This window comes from Salvia hispanica, unplaced genomic scaffold (assembly GCF_023119035.1).
Source record: "Salvia hispanica cultivar TCC Black 2014 unplaced genomic scaffold, UniMelb_Shisp_WGS_1.0 HiC_scaffold_324, whole genome shotgun sequence".
Taxonomy (NCBI): Eukaryota; Viridiplantae; Streptophyta; class Magnoliopsida; order Lamiales; family Lamiaceae; genus Salvia; species Salvia hispanica.
The window spans coordinates 27500-46000 of NW_025952052.1; the positions used below are offsets into that span (position 1 = coordinate 27500).

At 38.6% G+C, this 18501-nt stretch overlaps 3 pseudogenes; all 3 read right to left on the reverse strand.

Annotated features, from left to right (window-relative positions):
• Positions 1–194: 194 nt before the first annotated feature.
• On the reverse strand, positions 195–1898 carry LOC125198924 (annotated as a pseudogene).
• Positions 1899–3046: 1148 nt separating this feature from the next.
• On the reverse strand, positions 3047–3768 carry LOC125198925 (annotated as a pseudogene).
• A 1114-nt stretch (positions 3769–4882) lies between these two features.
• LOC125198927 lies at positions 4883–6065 on the reverse strand (annotated as a pseudogene).
• Between the last annotated feature and the right edge of the window lie 12436 nt (positions 6066–18501).

Sequence of the window (18501 nt, forward strand, 5' to 3'; positions counted from 1 at the left end):
TTATACATGACTAACCAACCATTATTTAAGTGGGATGAAAACTTTTGGACTATGATTAAAGTTGTAGACAATTGTAAAAAAAAAAACCTCCACTTATTTAAAAGATACCAATTCAAGAAACTAGGCTCGGAAAAATGACACTACAAAATGAAAAATATAATACACTTGTATTGCTTGTTAAGATCAAATAATAATAGTATTCAAATCGGCACAATTATTTGTCAACAAAAGTAACAAGTAACCAAATATGTACAAAGTCCTCATCGTCTCAACTCCGAGGAAGAAACTAAGTTTAAAAGAAGAAAAAAGAAATTTAGTTTCTCATATCAATCATTATATATAGTGTTTGATCTTTTGGCTCATTTTCACTAAATGCCACAGATTTCCTACAACATCAATTGGATATTAATTAACTCTCCAGTGTAGGAACAAAACAAGAAGTCCCCTTATTGAAGAGGTGGAGAAAATGGAAGAAATTCACAACTTTTAATTCTACACAACTTGGATGTTTGTTGCTTTTGCATTGTTTTCCATGAATTTTGTCTTTTGCTTTCCTTGCCTTGAAGGCCTTGATGAACAAGAGCCGTTCGATGATTTTGGTGAGCTAACGTTATTCGATCTTGGCTTCTTCCTCCTCTCCTTCTTCTTCACAGGAGCAGCCTCCGTTGAGTTCTCATCGTGCCTTACGGAATCGCCAAATTCTGTTCATGATAAACCAACCTCTGATCACTATTCACTTATCAAGATATCAAAAGAAAAACATTAAGACTGAGTTTTAAAGAGAACCATGTGAAATTTTATAGTATTACAAACCCTAGATACTCAATTTTCTTTGCATGTATATTTATAAACATATGTCACGTGTAATATACATTACAACAAACTCATCTTATAATAATAAAAAATAGATTCAATTACATTGGAAAATATTAAAAATGACTAAAAATTTATTCAACAGAAAAGCATGGTTAAATTGAAGCGTAGATGGTGCATTTAAAACACAAATTAACGCCCTTATTTGAATAAAAAAATTCCTTACAGTTTTTTAGCGAATATTAATGAGAATTCCAACCAAAAAATGATAGAGATGATAAGAGGGTGACCTCGAGATGACCACGGAGACATGCCGGTGGATCCAGAACCAGAGGCAGAATTACCAATTGATGTCGTTGCAAAATCATTCCCGGTCTTGTATTCATTCATCTGCATTTGTAACAATAGTACAGACCAATTCTTTGACATCTAAACTATATACCTATATCACAACACCAATTCTATTATAAATTAGTATGAAAATGAATACTACTATTATTTACCCAAGAGGGTGCATTTCCGGAGGAGCCATCCATCCTATATGTGCTACATGTTTGACATCAGTGGGACCCCCAATTTCCATTTCTGGTTCCTTCACTGCTGCAAGACCAGACAATACTGCTAATTAAATAAGCCCCCAAACACTAGATTAATTTTAGAGAAATAGGAAAAATTAATTACCAAACATATTGGTGATGCCGTATTTGACTCCTTTATATATCCCCTTCATTTTTGTTCCCATATCAGAAATCGTAGGATATGAAGCACAATGTAGGACAAAGCACCACCAATATGTCAAAAAGGATTCCTCCTTTGCCTACTTCCAAAGCAATAGTGCCATAAAGTATTAATTGATAATCACAATTAAATTGTTATAGGCATCTCTCCATTTGCAGTCAAGTATTTTCATAATAATACTAAAAGTTCTAATCAAGCATCACGCAATAAAGGAAAAGGAGTGAAATGAAACCTTACATGAGATATAAAAGAGGCGTATATATATCTACAAATAATGTTGGTGTAAACATGCCACAATAGGCCTATATTAATATATATGCATGCGACGAAATTATGAATTGGATAAAGGGGATTATTTCTTCAATGATTGGAGGTGATTGATGAGGTGATTGGTGGAAGAATTAAGGTTGGCATGGAACGAAGAAATGATTTAGAGGAAATATAAGGGGTGGTGTCGGTGGCGTTGTCGGAGAAGTAATCCAACGCGAATTGTGTGTTGGTGGGTGTGGGAATATTTTGGAAGAGAGGAGATGGAAGGGCAGAGAGAGAGGAAGGAGAGATGAGGGAAAACCGCTAAATTCTCCCAAAAAATTGGTGGGGTTTGTGGCCTTGTGGGGGTCAATTTCTAGGAAGAAAATAATTGATCAAAAATAAACATGGACTAAATTAATTAGGATATTCAAATTTAATTAATTCACTAATGTTGCAAAATAATACAAGACCGGAGAGTTGTTAATATATTTTTCTATTTTAGAGACACTGGTCAATATCCGAATATTTTGAATGTAAAAACGTTCATAAGTAGTATTTTCTGGGTTTTTTTTCATTTTTCAACATACAATTATGCCTCTAGATATAGTTTCATGTCTGTGTTTTTCGATATGTATCATTAAATGATGATAGGAATTACTAGTAGTCCAAACACGTGAAATTGAGAAAGCAAATAATTTGTATATATCATTCACACCGCATAATGCATCTCTAATCAAATGCTTGAGATGCACTTGACTTAAGTTGTCGAACTCGACTTACATAATAATTGTAATCTCGTCCACCAACGTCGATCGATTCAGTTACCACTTACCACTTACCACTATAATGTATTGTGATATGTGGTTTAATCATTTTAAGTGTTAGAATCACGAATGGAGCCTCCTTCACAATTTTAGCCTTCTAACATTAAAGTTTTTAGTCTTCTTTTTCCCAAATTTTTAATTTAATTTTCAGTAAATTTTTAGGGTGTTCTTTTTCCATGATATATAAACTTTTTGTTTGTTTTTTTGAATAAACTTTATCATGTCTTGATTTATAGTACATTTAATAAAGTAATTGGTTGTTTTAAAAATGTGAATAACATCTCTTATACGAAACATTGAATGCTTTTTTCCACCCGTACGGCGGGATAACTAATTGGTTGTTTTAAGTCAAATACAATTGAGAATTTACGAGAAAAAGCTATTAACGTGTCTAATTATGAGAGATATATCTTTTCATCTATAGTCCAAAAGATAAATATATATCGAAATGGCACATTGCATATATGCATAACCACAACATGACAACCAACCCAGCATCGAATAAATGTGAAATAAAATGTAAGTTCATAACAACTCCAAAGTGTAGAAATCAACCATAGTTTAGTCGAAACATATCGTTCTGCACGAAATAGCCACCTTCCCCCGTCGGAATCAAGTGAAACATCTGCAGTTCATTCAAGAAATTTTTAAGAAACCCTTATTTTCATGGATAAATATTAGTTTCAATTCTAAAAATGAACTCGTTTTATCAATAATGTTGCCTACTATTAGGATATACTTGGCACCTGGCTAAACCTCAAGGAATGCTCCTCCCTGCAGATGAAGACTGCCACTGACAGAGACACGACACCACCGGCAACGGCTGACGGCTGGCAATCAACGGTGCTGATTGCATGGCGGCATTGATCAACGGCAGCTGGTTGATTTTGGGCCCGAGATGTGATCAGCCCTTGTATCCTCTCCCCCTCAAACGTGAGCATAGACGTCGGATTGTAGAGCGAGATGAGGGTGGCCCGTCGTGGTCGAACAGGTGGTAGTAGTGCTCCACGAAGGCTAATCCGACAAGTTCGGCTTGTTCTTCCATATCCCAACAATTTGCAACTAAGTGTGCCAGAATTAGGAAGGGGTAATTGTGATTTATATCTATAGGGAATCTTGCTGCTGCTGCATGCTTAAGCAAAGAATTTTAGATATGCATGCTTTCTTGCCGGCCCTGCTATGAGACTTTTTGTTGAATCCTTATTTATGTCTCCCTTTTTAAGTGAGATTGTGAGGGTCCAAGTTTGATTTGGACTCAAGGAATATATTCTCCCTATGAATAGCCTTGGGTTGAATGCAAAAGAAAGGAAAGAAGCACTGTTTAGAAACTGAGAGATACTACCAATGAATAGATCATCACTCAGCAGAGCATTCATACACTACTCCAGCAACATTCACGGCATACTTATGTGATATTTTCAAACTTCAGTCACAACAGAAGGAAGAGTGCAAAAGACAAAGAAGAATACGGTTACTAGACCTATAACCTCGAATTGAGAAAGAGAATTTAGTTCCTCCGAATATGAAATCTGTGCCATTGTCACAGGATGTATAAGCGTTCATGCCACTAGAGAAGAACCACGGAACTCAGAATACTCCTTCATAGGTACAAATCTACGAGTTCAGTGTATTTGGAGCCATCGACTCTCCATTGCTATCAAAATGGCACTTGAATGAACTCAGATAACTCAAAATCTATGCAAGTAATTTCACTCTCAAACAGGTGAGTATCACTAGTACTAGCACTGCAAATTAACAAAGTCAAACATAAGTTGCATAACCAATCCTGGCTAACCAAAGACGAATAAATAGAAGACAACAATACTGTATTTCTGGAAACTTGGTTACGAGCCCTACTGATGGTGTATGCGTATGAGAACATTCTACAATCTTTGTTGTGAATCCTATTGATGGAAGGAGCATAAATGGACAGTAAACATTGTTGTGAATCCTATTGATAGAATGAGCATAAGATGGACAGCAACCTCAGCAGTCTACTTTTAAGGCCCAAAAACTCATTCGTTCGGGATATGACAGCACCAATTTTCAGGTTATACTTTGGTTTCCTTCATTTCACAACATACTTCATTCAACATAGAAACACTGAAAGAAAGCACATCAAACAAAAACAGACACAAAAATAGATGCATTCAAGAGTGGAAAGTTCAAATTGTAATTACTAGTAACTGAAAAGCCATCAGCAAGGAACAAACCATCTAGCAAAAATATTCAGTATTGCATATCCAATCAAGAAGAAAGCCTCAAGTATGTCTGTGACTGTAAGAACTACAACTACAAATTCAACCAACATCAATTTCTTACCAAAGCCATCACTGCCAGCTCGAAGGTAAGTAGGCATGAATGCTATACCCGGTCTTCCAATTATCCAAGTTAATCACCTTCTTCACGGCCCAGAACGACACGAAAAGCGCAAACAGCATCACAGCCCTCTGAAAAGTCTTGTTCTTCACCCTCACCAATACATGAGCCACAAAAGCCAGCAGCAGCCCCACGATCGTGTACAAGAAGCCGATCGAGAACCCCTCCGCCCCCCGCTGCATCCCTGATCCTTGGTAGAAGAACACCAGCTTCGACGGATCCTGCCTGTCCGCAATTACCAACGGCATTTTCCTAATTATGTTGAACATCGCCCCCGAAACGCTGAAGAAGTAGACGAAAACCGCCCCCGCCATCCATACGTTCTTATCGTGGAAAATGGTGTTGCCAGCGATCAATTTCTTCAGGAAGAAGGGGGTCATGAGCAGGATTACAGCGATTATGAATGCGATTTGTTTCCTCGAAACCACAGGGGGGCGATTGATCTGGCCGACGGTCAATTGAGCTCTGGATTCGATGAATTCGGCCATGGAATCGGCCAGCCTCGAGTAATCGGCGCCGTCCATTTGAATCGATTGCGTTTTGACATCGGAGGCGGTCGGCGGGATGAGGCGGATGTGAGGGAGGGAGTTGACGCCGAATTGGGCGAATGAGGATTGAGATTCCTGGAATTCGACTTCGAAGAAGAAGAGTTTGGATTTGTGATTAGGGTTGTTGGATTGGAAAGAGGCGGAAACTAGGGCGAATTCGGATTTGAGTGTGGGAGAGAGAGCTCGGGCTTGGAGTGGAGGTGGTGTGCATCGAAGAAGATTAGGGCGTGGAAGGGGCGGGGCGTGGGAGGAGAGAGGATGCGGCGGAGGAGGGAGTCGGAGAGGCGGATGACGCCGGTGGGGGACTGGGATTGGAGGACAGAGAGCTCGGTGACGACGGGGTCGGAGGAGATGGATGCGGCGGGGGATGTGAGGTGGGTAATGAGGAGGAGAGCGGCGACGGCGAATGTGGTGGGAGAGATCGCCATTGCGACGGAGGGAGTGAGGTCTGTTTGAATCAAGCGGAGACTCTGGAGTTTGGTGGACTGTAATTGGGAAGAAAGCCGACTAGGATTTCGTAGAGGTGGTGGAGCCAATGGTGTCGTGCCACTTCATTAAATCTTACTATTTCAAATTTTAGAATATGTTGTTTCATGTCATAATTGAAAAGAAAAATAGTATGTTTATATTAATATTAGAAATAACTCTTTTTATAAATAAAATATGATAGAATATGTTTTGTAAGATAGTTTAAAAGGAAAAGTGTAATGTCTGTAATTTTGAAATATTATAGATTAAAAATGATATTCCTCCGTTCATCAATACAAGATTAATTTTGATCAAGCATGGATTATAAGAGCATCTCCAATGCTACTATGCCTACATAAGAAGCACTCTCTCACCCCGCCACGTCGCAAAGACTAAAAATCACACGCCACATCGATTTAGGCACGCAAAAATAATTCAAAATATACTACATTTACTAATTAAAATTACGATTAAATTACGGAATTAAATTTACGAGACATATACGGGAAAATTCATTAATTGCATTTAAAAAGGTACATGATTAAAAAAATTACATTAAAAAAGGTACATAATAAAAAAAAACTATCGTCGTGCGCTCTCCGTGCCCACAACTATTCAATTATATCCTTTTGAGTCAATAGAGCATCCACTTGGCGAGTCGGCAAATTCTTTGAGGCGGCCGGCTCATCGAGAGGTACCCCACGTCGTATGCTTAGGGTGGCCGCTCCGTGGCTTGGACCGCTTCATCGTCATTGGCCCAACTAGTCGTGTACGCCTTGTCTTCGACGATCATGTGCAGTGATAATGCAGCGTACATTATTTGGGAAACGCATGTGACATCCAACAAACGCGTTGGACCCTTAATCGCCGCCCATCGAGACTAGAGCACACCAAATCGCGCTCCACGTCCTAGGCGCCGACTCCCGTCGTTCCGCAAAGCAGGCCTTCCTTTCATCACTTGCGTGCCTCGATCGTCTTCACAAAGACAGCCACCTAGGTATATCCCATCCGCAAGTAGAGCCCATATAATGCCGGCTGCCGTTGTCCACAAACGAGACGGCCGGACCGACGCCCGGCACTTCGTTGAAGAGGGAGACGAGTTCGAGACGTGAGGTCGTTGTTCTGACCCGGCTACCCCAAAATACGCGTGCGATCCATGCCGGTAACGCCTACGGCCTCGACGACATCGTGGATTCTTTGACTTGAGCGGTCGTGTAAGCCCCTTCCAGTGCCGGACAGCTTCTTCCACTCCCAATACATACGCCTATGCCGCCTAACATCCCGGGAACCCATGCTTCTCCCGTGCATCCGCATCAAATTCCGACAATCCCGGAGCAGGCTTTGAAGGTACGCCACCGAAAACGTTCATCACGCCCTCACGTAAATACTTCGGCATTATCTCCGTGGCCGCCGACTCACCGATGTGGAGGTACTCATCCCACATGTCCGCCGCGCCTCCATAACTACCTGATTGACGCCGTGCACTTTTGAATAAAGGTGTGGCTGGGTCTGCCAGACCGCACGCCCGAAGCCGGAACATGATATCGACGCTCTAATGCGCCAACGATACGCATAAATAACTCCCTGCGAAACGCCGCCGGAACATGTTTGCGGAAACCGCGGCTCCTCCTAAAGTAGTCGTCAGATAAACACATGTGCAACTACGTGATCCCGATCAATCACTGCCCGGCGGTGGATAACCCGTGGAGGGCGAGGTATCGCCTGCTGCTCCACCCTACGCATGTACCGTCCATCTCGCGATTCATTTAGGCCTCCATAGCCTTTCGTTCATCCTCCGTTCGTACTCCTCCGTGATCCCCACCACTACCACCATCGCTACCACCCGCGTTACTCATCCGTTTATATAGGTTTTTTTAAAAAAACTAAAAATCAGTCGTTGGCCGATCGGGCCGGGCCGACCGGGCCGCCACAATGGCGGTGCCAGCCGCATCGGCTACCACACGCACCTGGGCTAGCCTTGGCTTCCTGGGCTTTTTGCCGAATTGGCTAGCCTCGCCCATGGTTGCCAATGCTGCAAAGCTCAATCGGCTACCTGGTCGCTAGCCTACCATTGGAGATGCTCTAAGAAATACTCTCTTTCCCAAGATAAGCGAATCACTTCTTTTCAGCATTGATTTAAGAAATTGATATTTAAAAGTTAAAAATGGAGAGAATAAGATGAGATGAGAGGGAAATGAGAGGTAAAAGAGTCAAAGTATGAGTTGAATAAGGGCGGACATAAGAAGGGGTTTGGGGATCCATGGAACCCCAACAATTACAATAATATATATTTTACTATGCATAATGTTTATGTATCCACTTGCTAGCACAAGTGGTAAGCATTGAAGTCTAGTATCATAAAAACCAGGGTTCAATTCTCTTCAAGCTTGGTTGGCATTTATATATTTTAAAATGTATTTTTACGATATTTTTTATATTTCTTATGCTCATTACCCACAAAAATTCTTTTATTGGAATAATTGACAATTTCAAATTTATTTTAGCTATTTTCTATGATGATTTTTTATTTTTCTACTACTATTATTATGCAAAAAAGAATTCAAACTTATATATACATCATTATTCAACTTAATTATTTCATTACTCACCTCTCTCGATCTTAATAATGTCACAACTTTCGGTTACATCGACATAAAAAGTACCCTACGTGTTAACAGGAGATTGGACCCCCCAACAAAAATCTCCGTCCGCCACTCGTGTTGAATAAAGTAAAAGAAATGATTTTTGCTAAAAAGGTAAATGGTTCACTTATAGTGACATTCCAAAAAGAATACGACTCTTTATCTTGGGATGCAAGGAGTATATAAGTACTTTCTCCGTCCCACTCGCATGGCCTACATCTTGAAAGTGACACGATTAGGAAGATTGTTAGTTGGAATAAAATAGAGAGAAAAAAGATAGTTGAATATTTTAATGAGGAGAGATGGAGAGGATGTTATTTCCAAAATTGGTAAGTGGTCATCTCTTGGGACCAAAAAAAAAGTGGTCATCTTGAATGGAACGGAGGAGTGAGTGGAAAATATTAATAGAAGGTGGTTCCTACTTTTATATGGAGTATTATTTTTATAGTAAATTTGAGTGAAATAAATTTAATGGAATGTGGGTCCATTATCCAAAATAATAAAAACGTAAATGAGACATTTATCGGTAGATGGACGAAAATAGTAAAATAGAATATTTATTGGTGGATGAATGGAGAAACTTAGCAAAGTTCACGACCATAAAAAATTTAAATCAACAAAAATATAAAAAAACTAATAATTTGGCAGCTATGAGATTTGAACAGGCAAACATTTTTTTCCTTCAACTATGAATTAGTATCAAATTATGAGCTAAAACTTTAAAAATAGCACTAGAGGTCAATCAACTTTGATTTAGAGCATCCGCAGGCTGAAATGCCGCCGTCCGTCCGTGCCGCTGAAGAGAGCGCGTCCGTCCGCCGCTAGGGAAATATCCGTCCGCGTCAGCGGGGGCTCGTCTTAGCTAAGAGCACGTCCGTGCCGCTGAGCAGCCCTACGTGTAGGGATGTCATCGGGCCAGCCCATCGGGTTGCGGGTCAATCGGGGCGGGCTTGCCGGGTTGTGATTTCTTTCGGGTTGTAAAAGTTCAGCCCTAACCCTAAAAGTCGGGTTTCGGGCTAGCCCGACGGGTTAATCGGGTTGCTACCGATAAGGTTAAGGCTCGAACAATCCAATAAATCATGATGAAAATTAATTATATTTATAAAATATAAATATTTAATTATGATAAATTTGATATATATGTTTAAACTCAATCATAAAATACTAATATTTGTGATATTTCGTGAAATTTTAATGCATGTTAAAATTTTAAATATTCTTTTAGTGAGATTAATTTATTTAACAATTATTATATTAATAAAAATTTAATATATAATTTATATATTTACCATAAAATTGAAAGTTATCTTTTTTTAGTTATCTATGTCATAAAATTAGTCAACAAAGTGTCGAATTAGGAGTAAAATATTGAAAAATATAAATTTTACCGGGTTTTCGGACGACCCATCGGGTTTTGGTCGACCAAACGGTTGAGGTTAATGAGTGCGGGCTTATCGGGTTTTATTTTTATCGGTTAGAATTTCCGACCCTAACCCATAAATTTAGCGGGCTATTCGGGCCGGCCAAGGGTTCGGGCTACATTGACATCTCTATCTTGGCCCGTCTATTGCGCGGCTTAGCTTAAACCAAATTCGATTTTTTTAAATTCATAAATAATTCGAAATGATACCAAAAATTTAAAAAATATATTTTGGATTCCCAAAAAATAGAGCCGTTTATGGACGTTTTTTTTTGGGAAATTTTTGGGGTTTTTTTTTATCCCAAAATCATCTATAAATACACATATTCATCATCCACTTTTACATCAAATTATCTACATTACTTTCTATACTAAATCATCTACATTTTCTCAAACCCTCTCTAAAAAATTCAAAAATGGATTTCACCTATCTCATTGCGAACGGACGCAAGAAAAGATATTATGAACAATATCGTGCGCCCTTGAACCTATATCAGCCTATACCCCGCCCTCCACCAACTAAAAGCAAACGTCACTACTCCCTCGTGATAGAGAGCCCAAAAAGCTATTGCCAACTATTTTCCGACATCCCGCGGTACCCAAGATTACTTTGCCGTTTCACATTCAAGGGGTTTTTTTATGCGTATTGTCAACACATTGTCCCCCCGTGTTGAATACTTTCGAAGGTGAGACTCCGCGCAGAAAGTCTCTCGGCTTTTCAAAGTGTACTTGTGCCACCCGACAATCCTCTTGGGCAAGCGGTGACCTCTTGATGTATTTGCATGTCGGTGAGTAAAGCTGAATCCTATGCCTCGATTTTTTGCGGCGGTGTTGGTTTCGCTGTGAAATTCCTTGGCACCCACCAGAACGATTGTCAACGGTTGCTTGCCGTCTTCACACAGTCCACGGTTTTCCGGGTATGCTGGGCATTGTGCATGCGTTGGAAGTGGAAGAATTGCCCGATGCTGGAGGGCAATACTTAGCGGCCACAAAGGCGGCCCAAAAACATCCTTGAAGGGTCGTCCGGACTACCCCTATGGATTTGGCATGCATATTTGGTGTTTCCGGATCCAACAACGGACTTGAACGTGCTATATTCTTCACCACTCTTCGATGATGTTTTGAATGGTGAGCACCTGATCGACTTCACCGTCACGGAAATCATACCATATGCGTTACTATCTCGCCCGATGGTATCTACCCAGGTGGTCGACTTTCGTGAAGTCGTTCAGCAATCCACAAGAGCAAAGCGAGGATTCTTTGCGGTGTCAAGAATCTGCTCGGAAAAAACGTCGAAAGAGCTTTTTGGTGTCCTTCAAGGCCGTTCAACATTGTGAAGTCCCCTTCCGGCTTTAGTACGTTAAGAATATCGCCGACATCATGTACACGTGTATTATCTTGAAAAACATGATTATAGCGACGGGACCGAGGGCGGCTAACTACGACGGGATGAAGCCGAAAACTCAACCGGGGGTCTCCACGCCGGGTGTGCATACGACGGGGAACGAGAGGATCGAAAAAAGACACACAATGCGCGATACAGAGCCCCACTGAGCTACAAAAAGATCTAATCAATCACATTTGGGGAAATTCAAGAAGTAGTGGGACTTTTTAATTTTATGGATTTTAATTGTGTAATTTTTAAATTTTTTGGATTTTAATTGTGTAATGTTTAATTATTTTGTAATTTGTAATAGTATTTGGGTATTTTTAATGCATTTTAATATTGTGGAAATGTTTTTATTTAAATTGAATAATAGAATTGTGGGACCCTTGAGCTTGTCCTTAGCTAAGAGACGGGTGTGGTGTTGTGCTCTTAGCTAAGGACAAAAAAAAAAGTGAGTCCGGACCCACTTCCGTGCTCTTAGCTAAGAGCACGGATGGGATTCTTAAACTATTATTCAAGATACTTTTTCACCTTTTGGGCAATTTTTTGCTGAAAATTCCCCAAGCCCTTGAAGAGCATTTCATTCAAGTACTTGGCTACTTTTTGCACATAATTTCGAAATAACTGCAAACAATTCATAAATATAACATCAAATATCTAAAAGGTATAAACCTCTTCAACGAAAATGATTTCTTCTTCATATTGGTCCAAGAAGGATTTGATTTAACATCTTTGATGCAGACGATCTAGTTTCCTTAAAACTTGCCCCCATATCTTTTGTCACATTATTAATTTTTCGGTCCTCTATATTCTACGTTGTTTCTCTAAGCTATTTTTCGTGTATTCTTTTAATTCATACACCCTATCATACTATTTGTATTACCCTATTTCTAGATTTGGTTTTGGTTTTGGCTCGACATCCAACTCCTTTTTTCTTCAAGAAAAACTTCTTTTGACTTCATTTGTAAAACTCATTTGTCTTGATCTTGCTTAGCCTTTACCATGACCTTATTCTTTGTTAGCTCAACACAATATCGTGAACTTCCTCTACATATTGGAAAATAATATTAATGAATTGTCTCCTTACTTATTTTGAAATTATGAGTAAAAAGTGAAAGATACTTGAAACAACTTTAAGAGTCTTGAGGGTATTTTTAAGCCAAAAAAAAATAAATACTCCATCCATCCCATAGTGGGTAACACTGGGATTGGCATGATATTTTAGAAGATTTTGTTTTGTGTGTTAAGTGGAAAGAGAAAATAATATATTTATATTAATGTGAGAGAGGTTTTCCAAAAATGAAATGTAATTTTTGTGGACAATCAAAAAAGAAAGGGACATCTATTAGAGAACTCCAAGGGAAGAGGGTAAATAAAAAGGGTATATCCATGTTTATACCTTCTAAAAAGTGCAATATACCTTCCCAAAAAGGTAATCAACTCCAAGGATAAAAGGTATAGAAAAGGTAAAAGATTATTTTCTAAAATGTTAGTTAAAGACTTCATTCTACAATAATGCAACGACAATATTTTAAATACTATCATATTATCATCAAAATAAACTAGAATATTAAATATAAACAATCTATTTATCAAATGATATAAATATTGAAATATAAGAAATCCCTAAACTAATCAGTATAAAGGGGGTGACGCCTCGCATAAACCCAAAATATATACTCCATTTAACAAAGAATGTCACGTTCTGTTCACTGAAGCGCAATTTTTCCGCGAAGAACCGAAACACTATCTCAATCTCTCAAACACAAATATCTTTCTTCTATCTTCTTTTCTATATTTATACCTTTGATTTTCGTTTGCCTGATATTGAAAAAGGAATTGCTTGGCTTTGGGAGAAAGGAATGAGGGGAAAGTCTATTCTTGATGTCTTTTTATTTCAAAAATTTTGGTTAGAATTTAATGGTATTGTTTCTTGTTGGTGGAATTAATTTCATGAACTAGCAACAAATTTAGAGAATTCAATACATGCTTAATTTTATTGTTGAGATTTTCCTTCTATCTCCCGAAAAATTTTATTGTTGAGATTTTGCTTGAGATTTTGCCACTCTCTCTCCCCTAATCTGAAAGCAGTTATTTCTATTTTACCTTCTCTTCCATGGAAGGTAAAGATACCCCCTCAAAATGGGAAAAGATATAATATCTTCCCATTTACCTTCTCCTTTGGGGAATGTTTTTCCATCAAAAAGAGGTAAATTTAGTAGTTATGATGCTTTACCTTCTCATTTACCCTCTCACTTGGAGTTGCTCTTATGTGACAAATGGAGTAGTATCTAAAAAGTGTAAAAGTACTTCCAACAATATTAAGTTAAAGTTGAATTATCTCTCGTTTTAAAGTTTTAGTATCTAATTTGATACTATCATTCTATGTAGTTGAAGGTTAAAAAAAATGTTCACTAAAAAAAAATAATACTCCCCACTTCAAAATAGTTGAGTCATTTCATTTTCTCGGTAAAAACTTTAATCATTTTGTTACTATACTCTCTCTTCATCTCTCTTAATTCATTTTCTCTATTTTAACCTTAAAATCAATTTTTTAAATCTTATGCCCAAAAGAACTCCCGTCCCTTAAAAATAATCACATTTACATTTGGGATGTCCATTACAAATGACCAATCTTTTAAGGATTTCTTTTCTTTGAGCATCTCAATACGCTAGCCCACCGCTAGCCGATTCACTGCTAACTGGTCTGGCTAGCCGAACTACTGCCATCGGCAAGCGCACACTGATTTGGAGACGATGGCCGATGCTGCGTCAGCAGCAAGCGATCGTCGAGCATCGGCAGCCAATTTATTATTATTATTATTATTATTATTATTATTATTATTATTATTATTATTATTATTATAATTATTTTTTAATTTTTGAAACACTATATATTCGCGATTTTCACGCTATTTTCATTTGCACCACTTGTTTTAACGAGTTTTCTCTCTATCTAAATTTCGTACAAGAGCAACATCGAGAGATGGACAACAACAACCAGTCTACTATGGCGAGCGAGTGTCTCGAATTCACGTGCCCAGCGGGTCCGGATGAGCGCGAATGGGCGGGCAGACATCATGTACCCTTGGCAACAGTGATGGGAGTGATGGCGGCGGCAGCGATGCCGGGGGGAGGTACGCCGTAGATGACGCCGCAGAATGATACAAGATGATGGGGATGATGCGGTATGGCAGGGGGTGCAGCCGAGATGCGGGTCACCGGGGTGACACGGTCTATCGTCCCATTCTTGACTTTTTGACGGCTCTGCCCACATCAACCCCGGTGGAGACGCGTCACGGGATGACCGTTTCTCATTACAGGAGTTGGGGATCGATGTCGAGAGGCGGACACTCCTGCTCCAACGGGGAAGCAGAGGTCGGGCAGCGCGAAGAAGAAGAAGAACAAGGGAAGAGCAAGGTGGTCGGCGAGTCGTCGCAGCCGGCGCGTGACGACCTACCACCCAGGAGAAGTGGACTGGACGATGAGAACTCGCCTCGCCTGGGCTGTGGTTGCGATGATCCTCTCGGTTGCAACAACGAGGATCGTCAATATGTGGGCTAAGATTAGAGCAACCTACAAGAGGAATTGCCCGCATGGAAAGGACTTCATCGGAGGAGTCCCGGAGAGGCGTGGGAACGCATCAGGCCGCGGTTGGAATTTTCGGGCTTGTACGCCAACGCCCTCCGCATGCGGACTAGTGGCGACTTGGGAGGATGCCGGAGGATAGGAGAGGCTTTTCCCCCCAAAGTCGGGGTTTATAAGGAATTGACCCCCTTGGGACTGCTACGGTGTTGAAGGACTCGAGAAGTTCCGAGGGGGTTGGCGGGTGGCCTTCGGGCGAACTATTCAACCCTTTACCGGCGGCGGCCAGCCTCCCTCCGGATTTTGAGGAGTTCCGCCCCTCCTCTTTGCTCGCCGCACTCCCCCGGTTGGCCAAAGCGGGCAATGGGCAGCGAGTGGATCCTCCCCCACCCTGAGGCCCTGGGAAACCCCCCACCCACGCTCACCTTCTCGCGTCAAAACGCGGGAAACGAAAGTACACGGTTTTCCAAGATTGGAAGGCGCAAATGACCCCATGGAGAAGATTTCCCCTCGATGCTCGAGAGCATGCGGGTTGATTTGGATGCCGCAGGGCACAGTTGGGGCTCGGACGTGGTCCGGATGTGGAGGTCCCAGTGGCGGTGTGCGGCACCGAGGGAGGGTAAAAGAGGCGGGCTCGTGTGTGGGAAGCTCGTTTTTATTATGTAATTTTTTTAATCAACGTACCTTTTTTTTATTTAAATGAAATTAATGAATTTTCGTATATGTCTCAAATTATTTCCGTAAAGAGAGAGTGGCTAGCATGTGGTGACCTAAAGCCATTGGAGATGCTCTTATAATAGGTGGGTCACATTCTACACTAACAATACTTCAATCACTTTTTTTATCTCTCTCTCTTAATTTATCAATTGTACATTAAAACTCGTGTCATTTTAAAGTTGACTATTTTTCAGGACGGGGGGGTATTAAAAAAATATAATTGTAATACAAGAAATTTTAAAAAAAAGTTATTCGCTTTTAAAAATAAAACTACTACATTCAAAAAAATAAACAAAGTTGTAAATGACACGAGTTTAATGTAATTGATAAAATAAGAATGATGAAAAAAATATGTGGTGAAAATAGTATTAGTGGATTATAGTTTCCCGTATTATAAATACTTATTCCGAATTTGAGTGATACAAAATAGTAAAAAAGTCTATTTTTTAATAGACGGAGGTTCTTTAATAAAATTTATAATGACAATACCGAAATTATTAATAAACTAAACATTTGACAAGTGGGATTTGAGCCCACACCTTGCCCTTTCGGACGAGAGCCTAAACTGGCGCTTAAGACCACTTGGCCAAACTGTCCTAATTGTCAACAAGGGTAAAAGCCAAATCTATACATATATAAAAGCAGGGCCTTTATTTTGAATATTTGTGAGTTATGGGCATGAATTTGAATATTTATAAATTTTAGCCCAAATTTGCAATAAATCTAATTATTTGGTCATCAAATTTAAACTCAACTATTTAGGGGTTTTACATGAGTTAGTAGGGGTAACGTTAAAATATTGAAGAATTTCAATCAATATAAACAGTTACAGAAGCATCAAAAGTTTTAATTGGGGTATGTGAAACGGATGAAGGTTGTTCATATGCTAAAAAAATTGAAATTGAAATAATTTTATATCAAAGTTTGTGGAATGCATTAAATTGTCATCTGTGACAAGCTAACTTACAATCTTCTATATATATCGCATTGCTTTGTGAAGATGATGGAAAAGCAAAGCTCTACACATAAAAGAACTTTATCCAGGAATTGAGATTTCACTCCACAAAAGCGAGACGCAGAGTCAGACCGAGCGTAAACAGCTGGTCTAACTGGGTGACTCCACGCTGCCAAGAAGAAGAAGATGACGAGTGATGGGTGGATGACCGATAGTGAAGAAGAAAGGGGTTGAGTGGGTAGAGGGGAATTAGAGAATGAGACTGCAAGCTGTCTAGAGAAGATAAAATGTGGCGGTGAAAATTAAGGAAGTAAAAGAGTTGTATGAGTATAATATTTATTGGGTTGTATAGTACTACTATTTATCTTTTATCGTTTAACATGGTTGAGTTAAACCAATATGATTTTTTTAATCTCTACTCTAAATGATTTTTTTAATCTCTATTATATATTCTTAATTTATTGGTGTTTGCTTTAGTTATTTAATCAACAGTGTTATTAGACATATGTACAAGAAAGTGTTTAGTATTGTTTAATGTATCAAACTGTTCATATTATTTTATATTTCATTAACTTGAATATGTATGTAATATAGTTTTAGAGAAATAAATTTAGATGTTGCATAATATTTTAAAATTTGAAAATGTATTTCTTCAATAAATGGGTATTAGAGAAATCAAATATGAAATTAAATGTAGATATTGCTTAATTTTTCAAAATTTTAAATGAATATTAAAAAAATTAAATATATGTACATAGCACGGTGTTATAATTATTATTTATATATTTTGTCCTTATTCTCAAATATTTATATGTTATGGACCAATTTGAATATTTTAAGTAACTCCCAGAATATTTATTTAGATATTTTAATGAGCACTTTACTAATTTTTAAAGCATTACTCATTGGTGGTTACAATTTAAATAGAATAATGATCATTTAACAAATTTTGTAACCTATATTGATTTGGATTTTATAATTTATGATGTTTTAATTCCATGATCTCTCATGTACTAATATTGTATCTATAAAAGGCATAGAGTTGTGGATGAAATACACACTAACAAAATATTCTTCATTTTAGGGAACGTTGTTTTGCTCGATTTTGGTGCCCCATCAAGTTTATAGGTGTCTAGTGTTTGAGATGTTATGTACGAGGAAGTCAGTTTTCATCTTTTGGGAAAACAGCAGAGTAGAAAACACCAATGTAAACGAATTTAATCGACTTTATTCTCTTTGGTCATGGAGATAATCTTTGATGAATTTTCATGCACGCCTGGTGTGCAAATCAATATGACTAAGGCAAAAAAAAAAAAAAAAAACCAATATGACTAAGCCCGATATAAAATTGGTGACAATTTCATATTACTCTAAGTCTATAACCCATTGCACATTAAAAACTCATCTTATTTTAATTTGAACTTGGTCCTAACTTCGCTTCAATCTCGTTCTCGATCTACGGAGTGAGACCTTTTTTTTTCACTTTGTTTCGAAAAAATATACTATATCTGTCTCATTACAAGTGTGACTTTTTTTTTTAGAATGACATGAATTTTAATGCAAAATATACTTACATCTGTCTCATCACAATATGACTAAGCCCAACTTGAGACTTTTTTTTTTCGCTTGGTTCGAAACAATATACTTCCTCTATTTCCTAAAAAAATAAGACTTTTTAGAATGACATGAATTTTAATGCAAAATGGTAAATTGAAAGATATTAGAAAGAAAAAAGTGTGTTAGTGGAAAATGGTTCTCACCTAATAAAGAGAA